Raw genomic sequence first — 14,474 nt, forward strand, 5'->3', positions numbered from 1 at the left:
GTATTTTTTTTTGCAATCCACTCAATATTGATATCAAATGAAATGACTAATAGAATACAGTACAATGGTTTTATTGTAGAGAAATATTATATATTTTTTATAAAATTTTAAGAATCGTAGCACTTAAGGCTTTTGCCTCACCGAGAAATATTATATTGAAACAGATAATGTACTAAAAACTAGAAAATAAAATAAGAAAAAAAAACTTTTTAAGTTAAACGGTTTCATTCTGATTAAACATATCAATGTACTAAAAGCTAGAAAATAATAAGGCAAGTAACAGTTAGCAGTTATCACGATTGTGTCACATTTACCAGAAACCCACTTACCCGAAAGACATTCACCCGAATTTCACTCACAAATGTAACAAATACCCGAATGCGACAGCTACTCGAATGGAAATCTACCCGAATTGAAACTTACCCGAATGCGACATTTACCCGAATGCAACAATTGCCCGAATGTAACAGTTACCCAATTGTAACATTTACCCGAATGCGACAGTTACCCGAATGTAACAATTACCCGAATGTAACATCTACCCGAATGCGAAACTTACCCAAAAACAGATATAATATATTTAATTCTGATTTCTGATGAGTGATCATAATTGTCTTGTACGTTCGTTTCCATCCAAAAAAGGTAAACGAATGCCTTCCGACGCTCACTAACGCTCGGTCGGACCTAACTAAAGGATCGTCTCCTATGTTTCAAACAAACCGGACAATCGGTGGAACACAGGTTTGCTTACGAGAGGCCGCCGCTCGGTATTTTTTATGTTAACCTTTTCACTGCGGCCCAGTCTCGGAGAAATCCATCAGCAGGTACGGCGCGTTATGCACATGTCGGTCGTTGTGTTGCGTCAGTCCGGTGACTAGTGACTAGTAGTATCGCATTCTGGTAAATGTCGCATTAGGGTATTTGTTGCATTCGGGTAAGTGTCCGTTCGGGTATTTGTCGCATTCGGGTAAAAGTCCATTCGGGTATATTTTGCATTCGGGTATTTGTTACATTCGGGTGAATGCCATTCGGGTATGTGTTACATTCGGGTAAATTTGTTTCGGGTAAATTTGTTTCGGGTAAACGTGTTTCGGGTGAATGGTATTCGTGTGAATGGGATGCAACCGTTATCACACCCCTTCCTCAAAAAGTTTTTTTCACTTATTTTATTTTTTAGAGCATAACTTTTGAACTACTAGACCGATTCAGATGATCGATATATCAGATTAACACTTTCGACGCCCCGTCGCCCAGATATGGGTGACACTTTCCTCGTTCAAATTTACTAGGATTTTTAAAAGGAATTTGATATAATATGCACCTAAGTGTAACTATAGGATATGTAGAAAAATAATAAAATTATAACCATATTATTATAATGTTTATACTGTACTTTTTATTAATTTATAATGCGGATGGTTTTTATGGCAGCTTTTGCAAAACCCATATAATATATATGACTTTGGCATGTGTTATTGTTGTCAATTAATCTTCAAATTGAATAAAACATCGCTATATCATGTAAAAGTTGCCTACAAACTAAGTTTGATCTTCATTTAATAATTTATCCGCAAGTTGGGCTCCGCAAGAAACTTTGAAAAGCCGCTTTGGGCGACGAACGTGTTAAAGCCAATTAGCTATCCTTTCTTTGGAAAAATATTATACTTCCAAAAATTTGGATTTTGTGCTTCGAAGCTTGATTCAAATCCCGAATTTGCTAACGCAAACATCATATCGCTGGTTTTGATAGTCACTTCTTTGCAAATGCTTAGTATTATAAGTTATAGGCAGTATCGATACCGGTAAATGATGTTAAAATGAAGCCTATACCACAAAGAATGTCAGTGTTTTTATAATTCTATTGTTTATAACATTAAGATTCGATAAATTTACATTTAAAAATTCGGAATTTACATTGAAGTGTTCGGAATTTGAGACAAAACGGTATATCATTCAAATTAATTTCGAACCTTCTTAGTCAGCTAGCTAGCAGCATCGACTCAATTCTCAAAACATCAACTGTTGATCATCATTAACGGCAAAAAAAATGTTACGACGATCTCAAAGCTATCGTAGTCGCAAATGCACACACCACGCACACATACCACCGCAACACTGCCGCCGTTTTCGTGGTGTTTGCCTTTCACCTCGGCGATCATTCGTGCTTCGCTTGTTCGTGCATCCCGTCAGCCAGCCAACACAGAAGGTGATCCTCTCGTATGCTCGCATGTGTTCGCTTGGATGGAAAAATGCCATCACATTTTCCCGCATTCGCTCCGTGTCTCGATGAATTGCTGCTTATGTACGTACCATAGGTATGTAGGTGTGCGTCGGAAAATGGTTCGGATTTTCTTCGCGTCCTCTCTCGAGCGCGGTCGCTCTCAATCTCTCGCAAATTATCTTCCTCTCCCGCACTTGGCCGGTGTTGATCGGTGCTGAGATACCATCACACGATTCGACGACTTTCGGCGCAGTCAATTCTACGTTCGCGTTCGATGATGTAAGGTCAAACATCCGCCGCCGTTGTCGCCGTCGCTTAGTAGACACGAGAGTGGATAAACCATCGTGTAGAAACCAGTCACCAACAACAAGAGCAGCAGTGCGGATGCGGAGAAGAGCAGTGGCAGAGCAGCAGCCGTTTTCTCGCAGAGCGACTCTGGTGGTGGGTCAGTATTGAACTTATTTTTATTCCGATATTCCAATAATATCGCGGCGCGTGGAGAATAAATAGCACCAAACTTTAAAAATAAAGTGGAAGTAACGATAATAACAGAGAAACCAGTTTGTGATATTATTAGTGCAAATGTTTTGATGCGGTGGCAAGCAGCAGCATCAGCAAAAGCGGGCGAGCCAGGAAGAGGAGCATAATTATCATATCGCCAAAGATGAATGATTTATTTTGACCCAACGACACTGAGTGTGTTTGTGTTCGTGTGTGTGCGTTTGTGTGTCGTCGACGACGGGATACGCGACAAATTGTTGGCAACGAGCGGAAAAACGTGATTTTCCTTTCGATCCATCCATTCGAGTCCTTCCAGTCTTCTTTTTTTTTGTTTGTTTCTGGTGGTGCGTGAGCGGAAATTACTTAACGAGTGTGAGCAAACGGAAGGAAGAGTCTTGCGGTGGTGAGGTGAGAAATCGGGAAAACCTCTTCGAGAGTTTTGGTGGTGGAAAATGCGGGTTGAAATAAGATAAGTGAAACGTGTGCGTGTGTGAAGGAAAAAAAGCAGAACGATTCTAGAGGAAAAGGGGCAAAAGTCGAATCTGATCGCAATCTAATTTTCGTGAAAAAAGGAACGAGCCACATCCCGACGGAAAGGTGAAAATATTGAATTATCCTTCAACCTTCCGCTCATTCTCGAAAAAGTACTCGGTTTTCCCCGGTTTGGGGGCGGGCAGAGTTGAGTTGTTGGTGGTGGGCTTACATTACGTGGGTGGTGGAAAAATACCCACGCTTTTCACCTTGACTTAGCGCCCCGGTGTTCGTGCGTGCGTGCCTACGTGTTTCTGTGTACGTGAGGAACACTAATCAAATCGTCAATCGAGACCGAAGAATCCTGTGAAGACACAAGTAGGACCGTCGAGATTCGTCTGGTCATAATGTGCAGCAGGCGGTCGCTATGACGTGAAGTCCGGCCCACCAAGAGGGAGGAATCCGTCTATTATCGGGAACAAGAGCGTAATCGGCTAGAGAAAGTGGATTACGGTCTAATTGCATAACAGCAGGCCAGCCCTCCTCGTTGGTCGGTTGAGGGAGAGACACGCGTGTGTTGCCGGGAGGGTAAACAAGGTAAAAAATCGTTATTTTCCTACTCAAAATTCACGGCTGTATAAATAATCAATGGTTGTGACCTTCGGTTCGCCTCCGCCGAGGTTGGGGATTGGATCGACGACAACGATGACGACGACGCTTGCTTGCTTGTTTGCTCTCATCCTTTGGGTTTTGTCGTCGCCGGCAGCCGACTTTCGTGTGGCAGAACTTTTGCATCCAGAAAAATAGACTCCGGATAAGGAGTTGAATGTTATCCTTTTTTTCTCGGTGGGAAGGTTAGTGGAAGCGGAAAATTCCAGCGGGGATGCGCTATTTGGTGCCGTTTGTTGACCTAATTTTTTCCCCTTCTTCTTCGGCATCAGGTGTATATGGATAAGGCTTTGAGGGTGGTGCGATATCCTGTAGGCTGGGTTAGGCGGATGTGTTGAATGGATTGGCTTCATGGATATGGGAGCGTTTCGATGGTATACTTCAGATTGCTTTGAAGTCACCGTTTCAATATTAGTAAACACACGTATTCTGTTTGACAAAGAAGGTGTTAGGATCTGTTGCGATAAGATAAAGACAGACAGATACTCATTCGCTAAACTTTTGAACGAAGAAGTTTTCGTTTCCAGAGGAACTTTTGCCGTCTCAACGTAGCTATTAACTTGCGTCATTTTCATTAGTAACAAATAACACTCCTTGAATGTATTCTAAGTGGCAAGCTCTAGAATACGCGTGACCACAGTGAGAGTCGGAAGAATTTTCTTTGACGAAAAATCTCCCTTGTCATATACAGGGATACTAACCACTATACTATCAAGGACTTTTTCATAGTTGGCTGGAAATGAATTGGCCTTCATCGGTCAACATCAACAGCGGTTTCAGACGGTTCTTCAGCTGTTTATGGTACATTTCTGAACATGTTTTTCCTGGATTCACGCGTTTTGGAATATCATTCCCATTTCGTATCTCCAGTAAATATACGATACAAGAAAAAAAATTATCCTGTATCTTGGGAGCTGTGAAATGCAGGATTCGATATTTTTGTCTTTCAATTCATTAGGATCCAAGTCAAAGTTTTTTTTAACTACTCACACTGCATGAGCTGAAGGGTTCGAAATCGCTCACCGTGACCAACCGATTTGCGCTTCTTCAATTAAAACTGTAACAATATTGTTATTCTTGTAATTTCTAGAGAACAAAAATTTCATTTCTACGCGATAGAATGTTATGTCCACTGATGAACGTAGTATGGGATACACTATTGAACACGTAATTTCATCGTATCAGAAATGGATTTTATTACAAACTAACTGATCGGGTGAACTTCGAGGCCGTTCACAATTGATATTTTGCTCTAAACAATTCTGTACACTGTACACTGTTTCCCTCGGAAATGTTCCAAATGCTAGTTATATTCGCGATTCATAATAGAGAACGCCATTCTAACTTTAATCAGTGATTGAAAGAAACATTTTTCAGATGCAATTGAATTCGATACTTTCCCTTTGATTCTCATAACCATTGATTTATCAACATTTTTCAATAATTTAAAATTCGTTCAATCGTTCTCGAGTTAAATCGTGACTTTTTTTGATTTACATAGATAAATCAGAACGCTCCGTCACATTGTTGCTTTCGATTATCTACATTTTGCGGTCGGAATTAATTTCCCTTGAAAGAGATCCTCTTATCTTTCCACGCTAATAATATATGGTTTATAGCGAGTACCGTTACCTATTGTACATAGAAACTTTGTATACATTCGTGAAAAAAATCACTCGAAATCACTTCGTTTAGAAAATACGTAAACTTTCACATCGTTGCATAGAATATTTAGTAAGATTCCTTGCTGTGGTGACTGAGAGCAGACAAACGGCCGCAAAGGGTTAAAAAATGACGACCATTCATTTAGTTCTCCTTTGAAGTTTGAGAAGGCAATTATTTCAACAATTCATAATTATAATTTTTTCGAGAGTTCGAAAGGAACAGAAGCTTCTCTTGGCCCTATCCAGAGTCTCAAGTTGCATCACCTCATTTTATAGCACACACACTCATTGAGTGTTTCTTCTTGCTAGGGATCGTTCAGCTTGGACATTAAAATAATCAGGGGAAGGATCTGCTTTGGGGGGTTTCAAAAAATGTTCCGATCGATTATTTTTGGGATAGTAACAAGTTATTGTTATCTACAAAATCTACAAAACCAAAGCATTTTTGGAGGTTTGAAAAAAGGGCTTTTTTTAGAATGCCAAAGTTTAGAATGAGAATGCATTTAAAATTGTTATAAAAAACGTGAAAAAAGATTTTCAGTAATCTTTTAAAATTCAAATGGAAGAAAGTTTATGACTGAATAGAACAAACTATGACCCATTCTCATCCTATAAATCATTTCAAAAGGATATTTAGTTTTCAGTATAATCTGTATAATTTAATTTCCGAAAGAGATGGAAGAATGTTGTCTAAAATATTGAGCAAATACAACACTAGGGCCAAAACTGGTTATTTGCCCCTTTTGTTGCTTTTTCTTAGCATTACATTAGCCATACAAATTGGGCTATTCAATCAAACAGAAAAGTCTAGAATTGATCAACAGAAAAGGTAGGCGCTCCTCCACGGTCAACCTTTAGGAAAGATAAAAAATCACTAAAGGTTCTTATAACTTGGTAGAAGTCAGTCTCTCCATTCACCATATTTTTTAAACCTGACACCTTCGTGTTATTGTTCGTAATATTGTCGCTATTGTCAGAAAAAATGGCGGGAAGTACTGAATCAAAACAGAGCTTATCGTAGATATTCAATAAGAAAAGAACCAGCAAATCAGTGATTTCTGTGACCCTAAAAAAACTTGTTTTTACAAAGCTGCGTAAAATAACTGGGACTACAACATTGTAGAACTATGTTTACCTCTTTGTATGAACTTTGTCGAAGACAGTTCACTGAATAACTGTCGAGCTCTAGATGCAAATTTCCTCCTGGATCACTGCGCATTGTTATTAGGAAATCGCCCTTTTCTTTTAGTGATAATGGACCTGATCACGAACGTCACTTCACGGTGAAAACGAAATGATTTGTATGCACCGTGAAGTGACGTTCGTGATTAGGCCTAGTAAAATCTCAATCGTATAAAACGAGCGGAAGTGAAAAGTGACTTTTCCTCACACAGTTCTTGATTGGTATGCCAGCATAAAACCGACCGTTGACGTGTTGGCATGCCAAATGAATAAATGATTCCCTTCTGATCTCACAAAATACAGAGAGGTTCGTTCACTAGTGTTAGATTTAGGCAGCTATTGAATGGCAAGAGTTCCAATTTAGTTTCAAAGGTATAGTATTTAGACTCAGAATTTCATTATTTAGCAAATTTGATGACTAGACAGTTTTGTGATTGCATATTCTACCGATCTACTTGGATAAAACCGAAAACACAAGCCAGGCGGCTATGTATTTGATGTTTAACTATTCGGTATTTGGTACGAACTACAGATTTATAACCAGACATCAAATTGACAGGTATTCACAAATATGGTTTGTAATTCTGATACTGCAACAGCCAATCACGGGTAATTTTGGTTTCGTTGATTCCCCTCAGGTTATTTTTTCATATCATGGATGCTCCACGTCAATTTTGGGGAATGTCGATAAAATTATGGAAATAAGTGCGACTATTTCTGGAATCGATCACTGGATAAATCTTGTACACTGCCTTAGGATCTGTATTTGCTCATTCTGGAATCTGTAACTTGAATATGAAATATAAATCTATATCTGGAAAAAGAATCCGGAATCTAGTTGATAAACATGAAATTATTTGTTCATAGCCTGCTAATTTGCAATTTTTTATTGAGACTTTGAATATTTTTTTCGCTGGCTCTTCGCGGAAATTGAGACATTGTTCAAAAAAAAAAAAAATAAAAAATAAAATAAAATAAAAAATCGTAGAAAATATATTAAAAGTGTTGTCCGTCGCTGTTCTTCTCCAACATTCCTGCACATATAATTCTTCCATGCAAATTATGACACATACTGTGTCGTGTTTTATACCATTTTTTTCTTATATAAAGAAACAGCGATCCTGATTTACCTTATTTACTCTTAATGTATCCTGATTCCTGTATTCAAAGTTAACATGTTTTGGTTGCACAGGGGGCTTATTTCAACTTTGAAAAATCATAACTTGAAAACGAAAAAACACTTCTCTGATTTTTGGACATGTTATGTAAAAAAAACAAGAACAAATATAGCGCTCTCTATCTTCAACCGTGTAAACTATAAAAATAAAATACAATCAATAATTACAAAAACAAAATCCAATATTTTTGCAAGTGTAATATTTTTTCAAAGCTCATTGCCTTCAATTTGAGATGTCGATCATCTGAATCGGTCCAGTGGATCAAAAGTTATTGGTTTTTGAAATAAAATGACATTCGTTGGAAAGCTACTGTTATTGCGCGTCTTTGTCAATATATGTCAAAAAGTTGAAGCGTAAACAACATAGTTTTTTGCCACTTCGAATATGCCGCATTTCGTACCAACGAGAATGTTTTTGCGGGGAGTGTTACTTCACTACTGTAATATGAAGAAAAAAGCTGCGGAAAGCCAACGCATTTTGGTGGAAGTTTATGGTGACCATGCTCCAAGTGAGCGAACGTGTCAGACGTGGTTTGCACGATTTAACACATTGATCGCCCCATCACCCAGATGTGGGTGACACTTTACTCGTTGAATTTGAATAGGATTTTCAAACGGAATTTGATAGAATAGGCACATAAATGTAAATATGGGATATGTAGAATGATCGAAAAATCAAAAACATAAAAATATAGTTTTTATACTACGGTTTTATTTAGCATGACCTATTGAAAGTATGTTTGTATGTTTATCTGTAGGGTTGTCCCACATCAATAGAAATTTAATCCCCTGCCTGTTAACCTGAAATGTTGATCTGAAATTTGGAACACGCCTTTATATCTGCTGTCGTTATAGTACTGCGTATTCCATGATCTTGAAAATCTAAGAGCGGCTGCTACAAATTTTATTTTATCGAAACCCCATTAATATGGGTATCAAATGAAAGGGCTTGACTAGTAGAACACAGTTATTTATGAAAATGCAAATTCAAAATGGCCGCCATCACAAAATGGCGACATTTATTTTCAATTCACCTATATGGGTATCGAACGAAAAGGGTTTGACTAGTAGAACATACTTATTTGTGAAAATGCAAATCCAAAATGGCGATATATGTTTTTATTTCAAAATCCTACCAATATGGGTATCAAATGAATAGATCTGACTAGTGACATTAGATTATGAAAAATCCAAGTTCAAAATGGCCAATTACTTTTATTTATACAACTCCCTTATAGAGCGATTCCACCCCAAATCAATCGGCTGTTGACCCGACCCTCTACGATTTATTTGAAACTTGGTACAAATGATGGAAGCTACGTAAAATTACAATTTTCATTATTATATGACCAATTTAAGTTACGACTGATTTTATAATAGGGTGTAATTAAAATGATTGATCTTTCTTTAAAAAGATTGTAACTCATAAACCAGATGTCTGATTAAAATATGATGTTTGACAAAGTTATTGGAAAATCAATAAACCGTTACATTTCAAATGTACTGTTAGAAAATCTTTCTCAAGAATTAAATTTAATATTAAATTCTCTTCTATCATTATGTCGTTTATAGTAAGTTCTTCTAACATATTGTCCAGGTCTTCACTTGCGTATAGTTCCTCAATATCCGAATATCCGAGCTCGATGAGATAATACTCGAAACTTTTTTTCTAGCGCTTCGCACTATTTTGTCGTAACTACTTCGCTTTCCGATTCACTGTTACGCCCTCCGCTGAACATTTTGAGGATGAAAAAACACATCTTCTTCTTCTTCAATGGCACTAACGTTCCTAGAGGAACTTCGCCGTCTCAACGTAGTATTACTTGCGTCATTTTTATTAGTACTTAGTTGAGATTTCTATGCCAAATAACACGCCTTGAATGCATTCTGAGTGGCAAGCTCTAGAATACGCGTGATCACAGTGCAAGTCGGAGGAAATTTCTTTGACGAAAAATTCCCCCGACCAGAACGGGAATTGAACCCGAACCCCCGGCATGTTAGTTATGACGCTAACCACTCGGCCACGGGAGCACATGAAAAAACACATGGCATCTACGAAAAAACTTTTTGGAATAAACAGGGGCCTATCCGAGTTGCGCAATAATTATTCTCATTCTCAGACAAAAAAACCTGCAGCTTGCCTCTTCTTTTAGCTTTTTATCTGCCAAGCGCAAAGAACAAATAAAACGAGTCACGTGGAAAATCGGAGTTGCCGAATGTGATATAGTTTATGACGATTATTTTCCCAGAAAAGTGACATATGTTCTTAGTACGATATATTTACAGAATCTTCGCAGTCGATTGAATAGAATATTTCATATTCTCCAAAAAATTGTAGTTATTTATCGCCATCAAATAGAGCGACACGTTCGGTGGAATTTATTTTTTGTTATCATTGCACAATGGTCCAGGAGATGCATTTAAGTGGAAATTAGCATTTAGAGCTCGACAGTTATTCTCTAGACAAAAACTGTCTTAGACAAAGTTGTTACTCATGGTAGAGCGCTCGTTTTTATGTTGTCAAAAATAGGGTGACCAAAATTATCGATGAAATAAAAAATATAACATTCTTAACTTTATAGATAGAGGTAAACATAGTTCGACAATGCTGTAGCTCCAATTATTTGAGACATCTTTGTAGAACAAAGTTTTTCTCTATCTCTTGAAATAACCGATATAGCGCCTTTTTTCTAAGTTACGTTAGGGTCACCATGAAAAAAAAACTGTTTCTTGCTCTAACTTTTATATTTCAAATTTTACATGCAAACTGTCTTCGATAGACTTTTAAAGCTTACTAATACAAACATTTTTCGATGCAGAACTTGTCAATATCTCCACTTTACTCAAAGTTATTGATATTTCTTCCCAAAAAACATGCTGTTTTCATTTGTTTGTCATTCTTTCTGGGGCAAACGTAAATAAAGTTTATTGGCAGCATTTGAAAGAGCATATTTCACTCTACATGATGTGTGATTTTCAAAACTATGTTATTTTTTGTGTTTGAGTAAATTAAAATTGAAATCATGAGTTTTTGGGTAAAAAACCATCAATAACTTTGAGTAGGATTAGGATATATACAAGTTCTGCATCGCAAAATGTTGGTATCAATAAGGTCTAAAAGTCGTACGAAGACAGTTTTGATGTAGAATTTGGAATATAAAGTTTAAAGCAGAAAAAACACGTTTTTTCATGGTCACCCTAATGCAACTCAGAAAAAAGCGTTAAATCGATTATTTTAAAAGATAGAAACAATCTTTGTTCTACAAAGTTGTTTCAAATAACTGGGACTACAACATTGTTGAACTATGTTTATCTCTATCTATAAAAAAAGAAAGTTAGATTTTTCATTTCGTCGACAATTTTGGTCACCCTATTTTTGATAACATAAAAATGAGCGCTCTATCATATGTAACAACTTTGTCTAAGACAGTTTTTGCCCAAACAATAAATATCTCCCATAAGGTTGTTTTTAGCGCCTTCTATCTGAGTTGCATTAGGGTAACTATGAAAAAAAACGGGTTTTCTACTATAACTTTTATATTTAAAATTCTACATCAAAATGGTCTTCGTACGACTTTTAGAGCTTCTCAATACTAACATTTTGCGATGCAGAACATGTCAATATCTTAATCCTACTCAAAGTTATTGATGGGTTTTCATCCAAAAACTCATGATTTCAATTTTAATTTACTCAAACACAAAAAATAACATAGTTTTGAAAATCACATATTATGTAGAGTGAAATCTGTTCTTTCAAATTTCGTCAACAAACATTTTTTATGTTTGCCCCAGAAAGAATGACAAACAAATGAAAAGAGCGTGTTTTTTAGGAAGAAATATCAATAACTTTGAGTAAAGTGGAGATATTGACAAGTTCTGCATCGCAAAATATTTGTATTAGTAAGCTCTAAAAGTATTTCGAAGACAGTTTGCATGTAAAATTTGAAATATCAAAGTTAGAGCAAAAATCAGTTTTTTCTCATGGCGACCTCAACGTAACTTATTAAAAAGGCGCGTAGAACAAAATTTTTCTCTATCTCTCGAAATAACCGATATTTTCGAGAGATAGAGAAAAACTTTGTTCTACAAAGATGTCTCAAATAATTGGAGCTACAACATTTCTGAACTATGTTTACCTCTACCTATAAAGATAAGAAAGTTAGATTTTTTATTTCATCGACAATTTTGGTCACTCTATTTTAGATAACATAAAAATGAGCACTCTATCATGAGTAACAACTTTGTCTAAGACAGTTTTTGTCTATAGAATAACGGTCAAGCTCTAGATGCTAATTTCCACTTAAATGCGTCTCCTGGACCATTGTGCATTGGCAACACTGTACAATTGGCTGAAAATTTATTTTTATAAGTTTTCTAATCAGCAGTCGGTTGATTTCATTCCGATTCAACGGAAAAAGTAGTCCTGAATCGAACTCGACTTAATTATCATCGTTGCCCCCTTATTTCTATAGCGCACCGACAGTTGAATTTGGGCCCCGCAAGAAACTCGACCGAATTTCTCTGGGCGACGAAAGTATTGAAAGTGGTAATTTTGACTTGGAGACGAATAACGTTCCGGACCGCCAAAAAAGTTTGAAGATGAAGAATTGAAGGCTTTACTCGATCAAGACCCGTCACAAACGCTACAAGAACTTGTAGCTCAGCTCAGCTACACTTGGAGCAGCTCAGTAAACCATATCCGATCGTTTAAAAGCAATGGGAATGATCCGAAGGATTGGACATTGGGTGCCGTATGAATTGATCCCACGAGACGTTGAACGCCGTTTTTTCACGTGCGAACAGCTGCTCCAATAGCATAAAAGAAAGGGTTTTTCGGGAACCGTTACTGGCGATGAAAAGTGGGTCCATTACGACAAGCCTGCTAAAACCGAATGAAACCATTAAGGGGGACCTCTACCGACGACAATTGATGCGTATGAGCCGTGCATTGAAGGAAAAATGGCCACAATACGAGCAAAGACACGATAAAGTTATTTTGCAGCACGACAATGCTCGGACGCATGACGCGAAACCGGTCGCCGTATTCTCCAGACATTGCTCCGTCCGATTACCACCTTTTTCGTCGATTACTACCACTTCTCCCATTTTGATGAAGTCAAAATTGGATCGATTCGTGGTTAGCCGACAAACCGGCCGATTATTTCCGCAAAGGGATCCGTGTATTGCCAGAAAGATGGGAAAAAGTTGTGACTAGCGATGGGCAATACTTTGAATATTAAATTTGAAACGATTTTTGCAGAATAAAGCATTAATTTTTGAAAAAAATTTAAGAAACTTAACGGTACTCCTATTACATTGTTCAAAAATAAAAAGAACCTTAAAGTGTCGTCGTGTTAATCTGATATAAAATGCGCATCATGGCAAGACCTAAAGAAACTCCAAAATATAGAGTTAAGAAGTATTTCGACGAATGGAAGAATTGCTGGTACAAGTGCAGGATATCTAATGAAGACTACTTTGAAGGCGACAACACTAATGTAAACGAACAATATTTTTGTTCAAAAGGGCAATTCCCGCTGTTTTCTGCGCACACCTCGTGTTGGTCCAATCTGAGAATGCAGAACGTATATTTCACTTTTGATCTTTAATTCCAAATTGTTCGCCGTTATTGAAGATGGTTCGGTACATACTCGAGCAATCAAAATAATTCATCCATTGTATTGACTGCCTATATTTCAGACCAATTAGTTGAGTGCTTCTGATAATTTTGGTCATAATTTGCCTAGTATTCCAATTGCTTTAGGCTCAAAGCTCTGAAAAAAATCGAAAATTTGGAAAAAAGAGCTCAATTCGCAGCCATCGGCTACAATGGAGACGATCAGAATCACTCTCCGTATCTCATGTCCAATGCGTTCCAGAAAACAAATTCAAAATTGCCAAGAAAGCATTGACCTAATCTAACATAAACACTCTTTTTTCGTGCATTTATCGTGAAAAAATCGAAACGTAAGCAAGGCAGCAAAAAGTCGTTCACTCACTCCCGTTCTCCGTCAGCGGAGAAGAAAGTTTTGTGGATGCATCTGTCGACGGAAGAGAAAAAAAACGAAAGGAAAGAATCCTCCAACCGCGCTGCTGTAACGATGGAAAAAATGTACACTCCAACCGTGCAGCAGCGGCAGTAAATAAGTGCACACAAAGTGAGACATGTCAACCAAGACATCAACCTCCTTTCGCGCATGGTAAGAACAGAAAAAAAAGTGAAGTAAAAAACGAGTAAATGAGAAATTAAGAGTGACATTACGGGTGAATCGCCGTGTTCTTCATCCCAGCTTCGTTCGCATCAATTCCTTCGATTCTCCATCCTTCCGTCCCGCGTGGTTTTCCCGCGGGGTAGCAATATTCTTCTTCTTTTCGGAAAACGTCGACGGAAGATCGACGACGTGTTTTCCTCCGTGACTACGTACGGGAAGATGAAGCAACAAGCATGCATGCACACAGCTCACGGCACGACAGAAGACACATTTCACGGGGACTTGCGCGAAGTCAGCCGTCTTCCGACGGCTGAGGAATTCAATACTTTGAGTAGCGCCCGGGCATGTGCGTGTGAGTGTGTGTGGAGCGAAAACTC

The 14,474-nt window shown here is 37.7% G+C and overlaps 1 protein-coding gene across 12 annotated transcripts in view; it reads left to right on the forward strand.

Annotated features, from left to right (window-relative positions):
* LOC129771247 (myocyte-specific enhancer factor 2) overlaps positions 1–14,474 on the forward strand; it is a 224,506-nt gene that overhangs the window by 159,246 nt on the left and 50,786 nt on the right. For 8 of the 12 annotated variants that reach the window (XM_055774692.1, XM_055774701.1, XM_055774698.1 and 5 more), the window contains exon 1: positions 2,484–3,790. The exons of 3 other annotated variants lie outside the window; for them this stretch is intronic. The gene's annotated coding sequence lies outside the window, so the exon portion shown is untranslated. Of the gene's footprint in view, positions 1–2,483; positions 3,791–14,474 lie in introns of those variants that run through there. One more of the 12 variants, XM_055774695.1, reaches the window with a different exon arrangement.

Source organism: Toxorhynchites rutilus, chromosome 2, assembly GCF_029784135.1.
Source record: "Toxorhynchites rutilus septentrionalis strain SRP chromosome 2, ASM2978413v1, whole genome shotgun sequence".
Classification (NCBI taxonomy): Eukaryota; Metazoa; Arthropoda; class Insecta; order Diptera; family Culicidae; genus Toxorhynchites; species Toxorhynchites rutilus.